This window comes from Cornus florida, unplaced genomic scaffold (assembly GCF_030987335.1).
Source record: "Cornus florida cultivar Cherokee Brave unplaced genomic scaffold, ASM3098733v1 CherokeeBrave_3.0.0_Hap2_Chr08, whole genome shotgun sequence".
NCBI lineage: Eukaryota > Viridiplantae > Streptophyta > Magnoliopsida > Cornales > Cornaceae > Cornus > Cornus florida.
Window position 1 is genome coordinate 67,360,634 of NW_026775578.1, and position 14,367 is coordinate 67,375,000.

Genomic DNA, 14,367 nt, shown 5'->3' on the forward strand with positions numbered 1-14,367 from the left:
TACTTGCCCTAGCTATATTTTTAGTGAAAGGTAGTAGTGGCAATTTCTAAATGTAAAACTTGGGCGCATTCATCATAGTTCTACACCACTACCTTTTGGTAGTGCACAAACCATGTGGGTTCGGGAGTGACGACCCCGGGGCACACCAAGTCTTTGGCGCCGTTGCCGGGGATTGATTGATAGGCAACGTCGTATTTGTGGAATCAATTATGAATTAGTACTCCTTTAATCATATTTTTACTTTATTTTCATTTCAATTTTTGTTACTTATTGTGTTTATTCTTGCTTGACTAGGAGCATTGAGCTAAGAAGGTGAGCAAAGGAGCTAAGCAAAAGAAGGAAAAAGCTAAAAATCTAAAAATTTGCAAAGCTAAAATTTGAGTTGAAGTGCTAAAGGACCTTTGTGAGCTTTTTCTTACTCAATCTCTAGTTTAATCGTCGGCCTACGTGGAGGCTTGTATTTCAATTCTTAGATAAATTGTGAGTCCACGTGGAGGTAATTTACTTTTCTTTGCACATTGTTAAAGCATAGGTGTATGGGAACATTGTATGTGGAGGAAGTTTGTTGATTGTTGATTTATTGTGAAGGTGAAGTGTTTGTCACTATTGCTTGTTGTATTATATTGTGCATACATGGTCGTAGATCATTGAAATCCACTCTTGTCCCTCTAAATTTTCATCTTGAATCCATTGTTCGAAACCTTAGGGGAAAGGGTAGTTCTAGTCAATCCATTTCATCAATGGAAGGACACAATGAGGACCATGTGGAGGACCTTGGTCACATAGACCAACAAGGTATCCTCCACCCCAATGTGCATCATGATAACATGCAAGTTCCATTAGGCATGCCGAGGCCATTCGTTCATCCACCACAACAACAAGGCCAAGTTCTATTGCAAATGCCAAGGCCAATCTATGCTCCACCACCTCCCATCATTCAAGGCAATCAAGGTGCCCATGTTGTACCTCTAATTGCTAATACTCCCCTTATTTTAAGAGATCATTATGTGCCTAATGAATACAATGCACCCACATGCATTCAATTGCCACCATTTAGAGCACACCACTATGAGATCAAACCACAAACCATTCAAATGCTTCCTAACTATCATGGACTTCCAAGTGAAGAACCTTACAAGCATTTGGATGAGTTTCTTGAAGTATGTTCCACCGTGAGATCCACGGACATGCCAGAAGAGGTCTTAAGGCTTAAAAATTTTCCATTCAACCTTAAAGACAAGGCAAAATATTGGTTTAACAATCTTAGGCCTTTTTCAATAACTTCTTGGGCAGAAATGCAACAAGAGTTCTTGAAAAAGTATTACCCAGTTTCTCAGACCAATGCTATGAGAACCTCAATTCGAGAGTTTTCACACGGGGATGGGGAAACATTTCATGAGGCATGGGAACGCTTTAATGAATTGCTTAGGAAGTGTCCACATCATGACATGCCCAAATGGTAATTAGTTCAATATTTCTTTGAGAGCTTATCAGATAATTATAAGGGCATGGTTGATGCTTCCATGGGTGGCTCTTACATTGATAGGCATGAGGATGACGTGTGGCATCTTTATAAGAGCATGAATGAGAATTCTTTGCATCGAACTTTGTCTTCTAAGAATGGTAGGAATTTAAGTGGAAGGAAGAGTGTTGGCTTACATCAAGTCGACCATTCCAATGAAATAGCCGCCGAGATGAAATCATTATCTCAAAGGTTTGATCAATTTTTTATCAACCAAAACTCGGCGAATCAAGTATCTTCCATCCCTAACCATTCCCATCATGCATCCAATGAGACATGTATGACTTGTTCAAGTGTTTTACATTCTACTTCCAATTGTCCCCATGGACATGTGCAAAGTGAGCATCATGAACAAGTAAATGCAATATTTGTGAATCAAGGGAACAATCCTTATGGCAATCACTATAATCCTAGTTGGAGAAATCACCCGAACTTCTCTTGGAAAAGCCAAGGGGAGGGCTCAAACCCTTCCCAAGGTGGTTTTCAAGGAAAGTACATTCCACCTCCAATGCAAGGCCAAGGTTTCCAAGGTTTTAGATCATCATACCAATCACAAGGAAACCAATTTTCAAATTCTCATTTTCCCAATCAATTATATTCCCAAGGAAATGTTAGAAGTTACGCTTTTGAAGAGAAAGTTTTGACCGCTCTAGGCACTCTAGAGGCTAACACTTAATTGCTTCATTCTCATTCTCAATCTATTGCTAAGCTAGAAACCTAAGTAAGGCAAATAGCTAGTAATTTGAATGTTAAAGAGAAAGGGAAAATGCCTTTGAATGCCCCACAAAAGCAACAATGTGTTGTGGAGACTCATTCCTCATCGGAAGGTCACACAATAGAGTATGTCAATGCGGTGACTACCTTGAGAAGTAGGAAGATTGTGGACAACCAAGTGGGTATGTCCAATGAAAAGAGTGAACTGGTGCAACCACAAGTTGACACCCGTCCCGTTTCTTATCCCATTCCTCCTTCATTGCATATACACGATTTTTCAAATGAGAATGTCTTGAAAAGTGATTTGAAAAGTGATTTTGAAAAGAAAAGATTTGCAAAATGATTTCAAAACTTCTTGTGTTGAAGAAACTTCAAAGAAAATTTCTAAAAAGGTTTTTGAGCCAAAAGCTCCATTTCCAGATGCCTTAAAGGGATCCATTTCAAATGACAAGAAAAAGGCCAAAGTAAATGAAATCATGGATGTGTTTAGGCAAGTGAAAGTCAATCTTCCACTTTTGGATGCAATCAAACAAATTCTGGCTTATGCCAAGTTCTTGAAAGACTTATGCACCCAAAAGAGGAAGAACAAAAGCCAAGCACCTAAGAAAGTGATCTTAACCGAGCAAGTAAGCTTAATTTTGCAGCATAACACTCTTCTAAAGTTTAAAGACCCCGGTTCACTTACCACTTCATGCATCATTGGTGATCGTATCATTAATCGGGCTCTTCTTAACCTAGGAGCAAGTGTTAATCTTCTTCCATACTCGGTATATGCCAAATTAGGCTTAAGAGACTTGAAACCGACGTCGGTGGTTTTACAACTTGCCGACTCATGAGTAATGAAAAGTGCGCATTTAAACCCGTTAAGCTTAAGCATTCTAGTACCTTTATCTATCTTACTTTGCCATTTTAGATTTATTACGTGTTATTTATATTTTCAGGCACTAATCCCAAAATTGAGCTAACTAAGCCAAATAAGAGCTTAATTGAAGCAATCCTGAGATAAACCAAAGGAGGGAGCAAAGTGGAGAAAGAAAGGAGCAAAAAGGAATCAAGTTGTGTAGCTGAAAAGTTCGATCGATCCAACTTAGAGTTCGATTGATCGAACATCTATGATCGATCACAGTACTTCTCGATAGATCCAACCTTGGCCTTTGCTGAAATTCCAAGTTCGATCGATCGAACATCACCTTCGATCGATCGAACCCTATTTTGTCCTATTCAAATGATTGATCTTATCCACAGCTGTACGCCTACCAACCACTTTTGTCTTTTTCCCCATAAATATCTTGAAAATATCCCAGCCTTGTCATTATCCGGAGGAGTCATACCACTTCGATCGATCCAAGATGCAGTTTGATCGATCGAACCTATTTTCGATCGATCCAAGTTAAGGTTCGATTGATTGAACTTCCTCCAGCGAGAAAAAGTTAAAGTCCAGCTCATTTATTCCGTCCTTCATCCAATGATTGGAGAATATGCCTTGCACGACCACAGCTCATCATGGGGTGTATTTGACCTACCTATATAAGGAATATGATACACTTTTTGAGGGAGTCTCTTGTCACACATTGAAAATCATCTTGGAGGCTATTCTTGGAGAGGAAGAAGGGAGGAAGCTAGAGCAACCTTTGGAGGAGACCTTCATCATCAAGGAGCAGATTTTCACCATGGATTTAGCCCTTGAGGGTTGGAGCTTCATCATCATGAGTGGCTAGACATCCTTTTGGGGTTAGAGTTAGCCCCAAACATGCTTTCTTTACCTAATCTTGTGTAATTTTGAGGGATTTGTGTTGTAATGCATATTTTGACTCTTGAACTTATGAAGATCTTGATTATTCATTGAGTTCTATGGATTAACGCTTCTAATTGATCATTTTCTCTATCTATATGTCTATGTATGCTTGAGTAGATGCTCACCTCTAGATTTAATGTTATTGATGCATGTCTATGTGTATTAATGCCTTTAATCTTGAGATTGTCAAAATATGAAGTTCTTAATGTAATGCTCTTGTTATGTCTCTAGATGGTTCATACTTATTCCTTGATGGATTGTGCTTCTCTTTTAAGTAGTGTAGTGTTAGTTGGGGAAACAATTCATGCTTGTTCTTTGATGTTCCATGCTTTTGAATGCAAGAAGCATATGCTCTAATATTGTGGTGTAATGGAATTTTGAGCTTAATGAAGGATTAATGACTAGTTATGATATGTTGTATCTTTCACATGTATTTAGACAATTTATTCCTCTCCCAATAGATATTTTGTACCTCTCACATGATGTTTAGATAATGCATATTTAACTAAATCATCCTTATGGATTGCTTGGACTATGAGCTTAATGAAATGTTCAATGACTTGAATTGTTATTTTGTTATCTTCACATGATGTTTAGACAATATATTCCTCTACCAATAGATGTATTGTGGCCTCACACATGTTGATTGAGACAATTTGCACTTGTTGAGTCACCCTTACCAATTGAATGTCTTTTACACACACAACATTGTTACAACACATTCATTTCCCTCATTAGTCACTTGATTATGGTTTGGAATAGTATTGTTTGGTGGTGATCTCTACACCCCAAGACCTTTCCTTCTTACTTACTCTTTATCTTATTGCATTGCTTTATTATAGTTTAGCTCATTTAGTATAATCAACCAACCAATCAATTGTGTGATCACTCGACCTACTAACCCTAATTACCATAGTTTCACAATTCGATACACCATCAAATCCCTTGGGACGATCCCTACTCGCCCTATCTATATTTTATATAGAGAAAGGTAGTAGTGGCTTTCTATAAATGTAAAACTTGGCCACCTCTTAAATTCACAACTCTTCAAGCTTGACTTGGTATCGCGACCCTTATAAAGGACCGGTCAGTTTTTGGTGCCGTTGCCAGGGATTTTAAATTGGCAACGTCGAATTGTGAAATTCAATTAGGATTAGTACTCTTTTGATCGTGTCTTTACTTTCTTTTTATTTCCTATTTTTTTTTTATTACTTATTAAGTTTGTTCTTCATTAACAAGGTGCATTGAGCAAGGAGCTAGCAAAGAACTTCAAAGCTAAGGAGCAAAGCAAGCAAAAAGGAAAAAAATGTTAAAAATGAAGAGTTGCTAAAAAATTTTTTGCTAAGCTAAGCTTTTAAATTTGGAGTTGAAGTGCTAAAGGACCATTGGGAGACCTTCTTACTCAATCTCCTTAGTTAAATCGGGGGCCCACGTGGTGGCATTGCATATCATTGAAAGCATGGGAGTATGGGAATTATTGTGTAGGAGGAAGTTGTTGATATTTGACTTGTTGTGGAGGAGAAGTGTTTGTTTGATTGCTTTGTTGTGATTTGTAGTCTTTACTTGATCATTCACTCTAGGCGTTCACATGGAAAACCTAGAGGGTAATCTTGGCTACCTAGACCCGCATTTCATGCAAAACCTCCCTCCCGATCAATACGGTCTCGGAGCTCAAGCTCCAATGCCTCCAATGGTACTTCGTGACTATTATGATCTCCATGTATACCATGCACCTTCTTGTATCATGTTGCCTAATTTCGAGACAAATCAATATGAAATCAAGCCCGAAACTATTCAATTGTGTCCACTTTTCTATGGTCTAAATGATGAGGAGCCTTATAAGCATCTAAATGAATTCTTTGAAATATATTCCACCATTAGATACATGAATGTTCTGGAGGAAGTGATTAGACTACTCCTTTTCCCTTTCACACTCAAAAGCAAGGCAAAGCATTGGTTCAATACTTTGGAAGCAAATTCTATATCTTCTTGGATGCAAATGCAAAATGAATTTTTAAAAAAAATTTATCCCATGAGTTTGACCAATGCTATGCGTACTTCAATTAGAACTTTTTCTCAAAAAGAAGGGGAGTTATTACATGAGGCTTGGGAAAGATTGAATGACTTGCTAGGGAAATGCCCACATCATGGCATTCTAAAATGGCAAGTGGTTCAATACTTCTATGAGAGCCTATCCGACATTCATAAAGACATTGTTGATACATCATGTAGAGGATCATATTTTGGGAAACATAAGGATGACATTTGGTAACTCTTTGAGAAGATGAGCGAAAACTCTTTACAAAAATTTTATACTTCTCAAATTGACCATGAAAGAAAAGAGAAGAAGAAAAATTCTCAAGTTTGTCAAATAGAGAGTTCAATGGGAATTGTAGCCGAGATTAAAACTCTTTCTCAAAAGTTTGACCAATTCTTGTTAAATCAAAAACCGGCTAACAATTCATATCCTCATCATCATACCTCTGAAATGTATGAGCCTTGTATGACATGTTCAAGTGTTTTGCACACTACTTTTGATTGTCCCCACGGACATGCTTATAATGAACACTATGAACAAGTCAATGCTACATTTGCTCATCCCTATTCCAATGCTTATGTTCCAAGGTGGAATGAACATCCAAATTCTTTTCAAGCTCAGAATTTTCAAAACAAGTACATTCCACCTCACAAGAGAAATGAAAGTTTTCAAGGGTTCACTCCTTCATATCATCAAAGAATGAATAATTCTTCACATCCTCAAATGTATGAATTCCAAACGGAGCATCATCCTCCTCATGCACTTCATAATAATTCTACATTTGAAGATAAGGTTTTAATGGCTTTGGATAGCCTAGAGAAGAACACAAATTTGTTGCATTCACACTCTTAATCTATATCAAAGCTAGAGTCCCAAATCGGGATCATAGCTAATGCATTGAATGCAAGGGAAGTGGGTAAATTACCTAGTTAACCCGAGAGGAACCCAAAAGCTCAATTTTGTGTGGAGGCAAACTCTACATCGGAGAATGCCTCACAAGTTCAAACACAAGCAATCACTACTTTGAGAAGTGGTAAGCAAGTTGACAATAAGGTTGAGTTGCCAAAGGAGGATAGTGAATCGGTGCAACCAAATGTTGTCACTCATCAAAATTCCAATTCCATACCTATCTCTTTGGATGAGAATGTTCCAAATCGGAATACTGAATCTTCATCATCTTCTCAAGTGCCAAAATATCATGAGCCAAAAGCTCCTTTCCCTTATGCTTTGAGAGAAACCTCGCCTCAAGAGAGGCAAGATGGGAAAATACTTGACATGATGGATGTTTTCAAGCAAGTGAACATAAATCTTCCCCTCTTAGATGCAATTAGGCAAATGCCGCCTTATGCCAAATTCTTAAAAGATCTTTGCACACAAAAGAGGAGGAACAAAGGACAAGGTCCTAAGAAAGTGTTCATCACGGAGCAAGTGAGCTCCATTCTTCAACAAAATACTCCACTCAAATGCAAAGACCCCGGTGCTCCAACCATTTCATGTGTAATTGGAAATCACGAGATCCGTAGAGCTCTTCTTGACTTAGGTTCAAGTGTTAACTTGATTCCTTATTCTGTGTATGTCCAATTGGGGTTAAATGAGTTAAAGCCAACCTCGGTGGTGCTTCAAATGGCCGATAGATCCGTCAAAACACCTAGGGGTATGGTTGAGGACATCTTTGTCAAAGTAGATAAATTCTACTTCCCGGTTGATTTTGTAGTGTTAGACACCGAACCGGTTGCTAATCCCACTACCCAAATCCCAATCATCTTGGGAAGACCATTCCTTGCCACCACCAATGCCACTATCAATTGTAGGTCCAGAATCATGGATCTTTCTTTTGGCAACATGTTGGTCAAACTCAATGTTTTCAATACAAGTCGACATCCCATAGATGAAGATGAGTGTTATGTTATTGATGTGTTAGATGAGGTTGTTGAGGAATCAATTCCCACAATGATCATGAAACAACCGCTTGAGGATGATCTCTCATCTCTTTTATTCGATGATCCTCTTGCCTCATGTCTTCTTGATATGTATGAGAGTTGTGGGTTTGATAATGAAAATTCAATCAATGAAGTAAGCAATATAATGGAATCCGTAGCAAGTTTGAATTGTCAACCATGGAAAACTCCAATTGAGCCTCTTCCTTCACTTTCTAGTACTCCTCCGGTTCCATCTTTGGTATCTCCACCAACTCTTGAGCTAAAAACTTTGCCTTCTAATCTTAAGTATGCATTTCTAGGTCCTCACGACACTCTTCCGGTTATCATCTCTTCAAGCCTAGATGAGGACTAAGAAAATGCTCTTCTTAATGTACTTAAAGAAAACAAAAAAGCTATAGGGTGGAGTGTGGCGGACCTTAAGGGAATTGATCCTTCTATTTGTATGCATTGTATACTTATGGAAGAGGATACAAAACCCTTTAGGGATGCCTAAAGGAGATTGAATCCTAACATGAAAGAGGTAGTTAAGAAAGAAGTAGTGAAGCTTTTGGATGCCGGAATCATCTACCCAATCTCCGATAACAAATGGGTGAGTCCTACACAAGTAGTTCCCAAGAAGTCGGGAATTACCGTGGTTGAAAATGCTAAAGGTGAGGAAATCTCTAAGCGCACCGCCAACTCATGGCGTGTGTGCATTGATTACCGAAAATTGAATGCCGCCACTAGAAAGGATCATTTCCCTTTACCCTTCATTAATCAAATCTTAGAGAGATTGGCGGGGCAACAATACTATTGCTTCCTAGATGGATATTCCGGTTACAACCAAGTGGCCCTTGACCCATTAGACCAAGAGAAAACCACTTTTACATGTCCATTTGGTACATTTGCTTATAGACGGATGCCTTTTGGTTTGTGCAATGCTCCTGCTACATTCCAAAGGTGTATGATGTCTATCTTTTCGGATATGGTGGAAGAGTATCTTGAGGTCTTCATGGATGATTTTTCTGTTTTTGGGTCTTCCTTTGATGCTTGCCTCAAAAATTTGGACTTAGTGCTTAAAAGATGCCGTGAAACAAACCTTGTTCTTAGTTGGGAAAAGAGCCATTTCATGGTTCAAGAGGGAATTGTTTTGGGTCACGTCATATCTAGAAGAGGAATTGAGGTAGATAAGGCGAAAGTTGAACTCATCTCTGAACTACCCCCACCTTCAACGGTGAGGGAAGTTCGCTCTTTTCTAGGTCATGCCGGCTTCTATCGCCGCTTCATCAAGGACTTTAGCAAAATCGCTAGACCTTTGTGCAATCTTCTTGCCAATGATACTCCTTTCGTCTTTGATCAAGCATGCCTAGACGCCTTTCATAAATTGCGCACTTCATTGTCATCTGCTCCTATCATGCAACCTCCTAATTGGTCTTTGCCCTTTGAAATTATGTGTGATGCTTCTGACAATGCCATGGGGGCAGTTTTGGGCCAACGAGTAGGTAAGCTCCCTTGTGCCATATACTATGCAAGCAAAACCTTCTCAGGAGCTCAATTGAATTACTCCACTACCGAGAAGGAATTACTTGCTGTAGTATATGCTCTTGATAAGTTCCGCTCTTATTTGCTAGGATCTAAGGTTGTTGTTTACTCTGATCATGCTGCATTGAGACATCTTTTAACAAAGAGGGAAACAAAACCTAGATTGATTAGATAGATTTTGCTCCTCTAGGAATTCGATTTTGAAATCAAGGACAAAAAGGGCACCGAAAATGTGGTTGCTGATCATCTTTCTAGATTACAAATGGAGCCTTTCCCTAGTCCTCCAATTCATGATTCCTTCCCAGATGAACAACTTTTTCAAGTCTCAAATGGAATAATACCTTGGTTTGCTGATATTGTGAATTATTTGGCAATAGGCAAGCTTCCAACCTCTTGGTCAAAGAACGACAAAAATCATTTCTTTGCCAACATCCGGAATTACTATTGGGAAGACCCTATTTTATACCGCTATTGTCCCGATCAAATTGTGAGAAGATGCATTCCGGAGAGTGAAATCCCAAGTGTCCTAGTGTTTTGCCACACACTTGCATGTGGTGGGCATTTTAGTGCAAAGAAGACCACCCTAAAGGTTCTTCAAAGTGGGCTCTTTTGGCCCACTATTCATAGAGATGCCTACAACTTTTGCAAGTCGTGTGAGAGGTGTCAAAAGATGGGAACAATGTCTAAAAGAGATATGATGCCATTAACCAATATATTGGTTGTTGAAATTTTTGATATTTGGGGCATTGATTTCATGGGTCCATTTCCCATGTCATATGGTTATCAATACATTCTTCTTGCCATTGATTATGTTTCTAAGTGGGTTGAGGGTTGTGCTACTAAAACGAATGATCACTCCGTGGTCATTCAATTCATTAAATCCAATATCTTTACTCGTTTTGGTATGCCAAGGGCTATGATAAGTGATGGAGGAAAGCATTTTTGCAATCAATTCTTGAGGCAATTATTTCTTAAGTACTCCGTCACTCACAAAGTAGCCACTCCCTACCATCCTCAAATAAGTGGCCAAGTTGAAGTGTCTAACCGGGAAATTAAGCATATCCTTGAGAAAACGGTTAACACCACCCGGAAAGATTGGTCAAGAAAGCTAAATGATGCTTTGTGGGCTTACCGGACGGCATATAAGACTCCCATTGGCATGTCCCCTTATAGAATTGTTTATGGGAAGCCTTGCCATCTTCCGGTTGAGCTAGAACACAAAGCCTTTTGGGCAGTTAAAAAGCTCAATTTTAACCTAGCCAAAGCCGGAGAGAATAGGCTACTTCAATTGAGTGAATTGGAAGAGCTAAGGCACAATGCTTATGATAATGCCAAGCTCTACAAAGAAATAACCAAAGCCTTCCATGATAAGCATATTGTGAAGAAGTCCTTAAAACCCAGTCAAAAAGCTTGGCTTTTCAACTCTAGGTTAAAACTCTTTCCCGGCAAATTGAGAACCAAGTGGGAAGGTCCCTATGAAATTATCTCGGTTGCACCGCATGGAGCGGTAGAGATACAAGACTTGAAGAAGGGGAACATCTTCAAGGTGAATGGGCAAAGATTGAAACCATACATAGAGGGTCAAGTCTTTCAAAGACATTTAGAGGCTACAAATCTTATTGACCCGGTGTATGAACATATCGATGAAGATTTTGATAAGAACTTAAAAACATCTTTTGAGTTAAATCCAACAAGTTCTTCCAAGAACCATTTGTTGGGTGGAACTCAAAACATTTCTCAACCCAAAAAGGAGGGGATGCATCATAAAATCTTTGATCCGGGCTGAAAGAGCCCAAGGTCTTGCTAGAGACGTTAAAGACTAGCACCGAAACTCGTAGGATGTCAAAACCCTATTCCTCCCTCATTTCTATCTTGCATTTTGATTCTTGCGAAGTCTAGATACTGTTTTTGTGGTTCATATACATTGGAAGGAACTGAGTAAGGGATTGCATGAGCATTCAAGTCATTTTGAGCATTTAGGCATAATTTCGATCGATCCAAGTTTTGGTTCGATCGATCGAACATTGGTTCGATCGATCCAACTATAGACTCGATCGATCCAGCTCTCATTTTGCACCCAACACTTAGAAAAATTTTGGACCTGCATCCAAATTCCAAAATGCATGCTCTCGGGATCTCCAAATTTTTGAAAGTTCGATAGATCGTAAACCATTTCGATCGATCGAACTATCTTTCGATCGATCCAACATGTGGTTCAATCGATTTTGAGTCCCAACACTTAGAAAAATTTTCAGGCCTCATCCATTTTTCAAAAATGTATGCTTTCGGGACTTTTCAAAATTTTTCATGTTCGATCGATCGAATTCCAAGTTCGATCGATCCAAGGTTCCAACACGTGTCAACTCTTGAGCCCTTAAACTTGTACATTCTTTATCCTCTTCGATCGATCGAAATCTTTCTTCGATCGATCAAAATTTGCATCTCATTAATTTAATTTCCTTTGATTTTTCAAAATTCAAAATTCAAATTCAAAAAACAAAAAAAAAATAAAATAAAATAAAAAAATAATTTAGAGTGGAGACCTAGGTTCGATCGATCGAACTTAATGTTCGATCGATCGAACTCTGCATATCGTGTTTTTAAAATAAAACCGAGTTGGATCGATACACTTGGATCGATCCAACCTTGAAACAAACCCTAACCCTAAGTCTCCCTTTCTCTCAATCTCAAGCTCAATCCAGCCAACCTCCATCCCAATCATCTTCCCCATCTCCAGCGAGCCAATTTCGCCAAGGATAAGCTCTATTTTCATTGCGGCTTTGCCCCTTCTCTCTCATCTCATCTCTCTCGATTTAGAGGTAAACCGAATGTAATTTTCTTGATTCCAAGCTTAAATTGATGTATGTTATAGATTGTTTATGTTAAATCCTGTTCAATATGTATGAATCATTCATTGTTGAAGCTTCAATTTCATGATTACATGCTATACATACACACATGCATTCGGCGAAACCAAAATTGGGGGTTTTTGATTTGATTTGAAGTTGGGGAGTGTTTGGGTGTTGTTGATTGTATGAATGGTGTGTAGATGGGCCCACCCACAAACACGTTTGTGTGGGCCCCGTACTCTAGATCTCACAGATCTGCGACTTTTCAAATTCGGCATTCGCACAGTTCGATCGATCGAACTTGTGCTTCGATCGATCGAAGTAGTGAACTTCATTTCACTACCTTCGATCGATCCAATCTTGTGTCGTCTTCATGCTATCTTTATATGCACAATGCCTGTGATATTCCACATTGGATGCATTTCATACCTACATTGCTTAGCATAATTCACATTTCATCACTGTCATAGATTCATGTCATCCATATTTTGTCTATCTTATTTGACATGAATATTTCTATATTATGCTTCAAATTATTTATTCTAGTACTGATTTCCATTGCAAGTTTTTCTGTTTGCAGACCATGGATACAAATGCCACTTCTTCTGCTTCTGCCATTTTTGAGCCTCATGATCCGATGCCTCGCTTTGAAGAGCGATTTCAGATTCTTGAGGATATACTAGTTGCCCTTAGAGCTAACTTTGCTACCCTTCGTCTGACTCTAGTGGCTGCCCTCAGGAATGAAATTGTTTGCCTGCGCGGAGAGATATTGAGTGTTATTGAGGGCCTCACCACCAAAATCCACACAGTCCACCCTACGCATCCCACTCCCTCTATCTGATATCTTTCTATGCTCTATATCTCTGATATGCCTCTGCCACATTTGTGATACTTTTATTTTTGCAGCCAGACCTGTCTGCTTTGACTCTGGATGTATTGCACTTTATTATCATTTCTTATCTATTATGGATGTTTTATGATTTTATCTTGATCTATCACTGTTTGATCCATCAGGTGCATCCCAATCGCTTCAGTGAGAGAGTACCACCCGATTTTTCAGGACCACCTTACACCTCTCTCTATTCTTTATCTTTCATCCCATTTACACTTGCATGTCCACTGTGCACTGATTATCTTACTTTGTTATCTAATGAGTTTATCCGAGTGTAAACTTTTCAGGACCACAGTTTATCCCAAGTTTGGGGGGGCCATGCCACCCACTTTGGATACTTCTATCCCGATCATTGATGTCTAAAGCACTGGTATACTCTTTCCTTTGTTATCTTCACACATTAAGGACAATGTGCAGTTTAAGTTTGGGGGTATTGGTGTATGTTTCAGTGTTGCTTTAAAATTCAAATTTTGAGCATGTCTTGTGTATTTGAGGGATATTTCTATACTTGGTCCATTTCTAGCTATGATTTTGATCTTTTGAGGACTATATTGCTTAAAATTTAAAAATTGCTTGACTTGAGAGTCCAATACTCCTTGTATGCCTTTTGAATGCCATTTAGGAGTAAATTTTTCAACAAAAAAAAAAAAAAAAAAATTAATATCATGCTTGCACTTGTGGTCCACATCATCTTGATTCTGTGATTGTTTTGAGATTCATTCTAGGATTCTACACTAGCACCGGCGCACGCTAGCATTCAATTGTGGGGTACATGCTTTGTTGATTATTGAATTGGTTATTTCCCAATTGGGCTAGTAGTGCATTGAAAGCTTTCATTCTTGATAAAGGTGGATAACAACCCCTTTTCATTTAGTAGCCGGGATTCTTGCCTCATTAAGCAGTGAACTTCTCGCACCGAAAGGTGGAGGGCCCAAACTCTAGGTTAATAATTGATTAAAAAAAAAAAAAAACAAGAAGAAGAAGTTGCAAAAGCAATAAAAGTGAGGACTTCTCCCAAAAGGCGAGAAGTGGGAAATGATTAGATGGTTGTTGTCTTGATTTGTAGCCTAGTTGATTTGAGTTTGTAAGTCCGTTG

General features: G+C 38.7%; 1 pseudogene; it reads right to left on the reverse strand.

The window, feature by feature from the left end:
* Positions 1-1,351: 1,351 nt before the first annotated feature.
* On the reverse strand, positions 1,352-1,450 carry LOC132272164 (small nucleolar RNA R71; annotated as a pseudogene).
* Between the last annotated feature and the right edge of the window lie 12,917 nt (positions 1,451-14,367).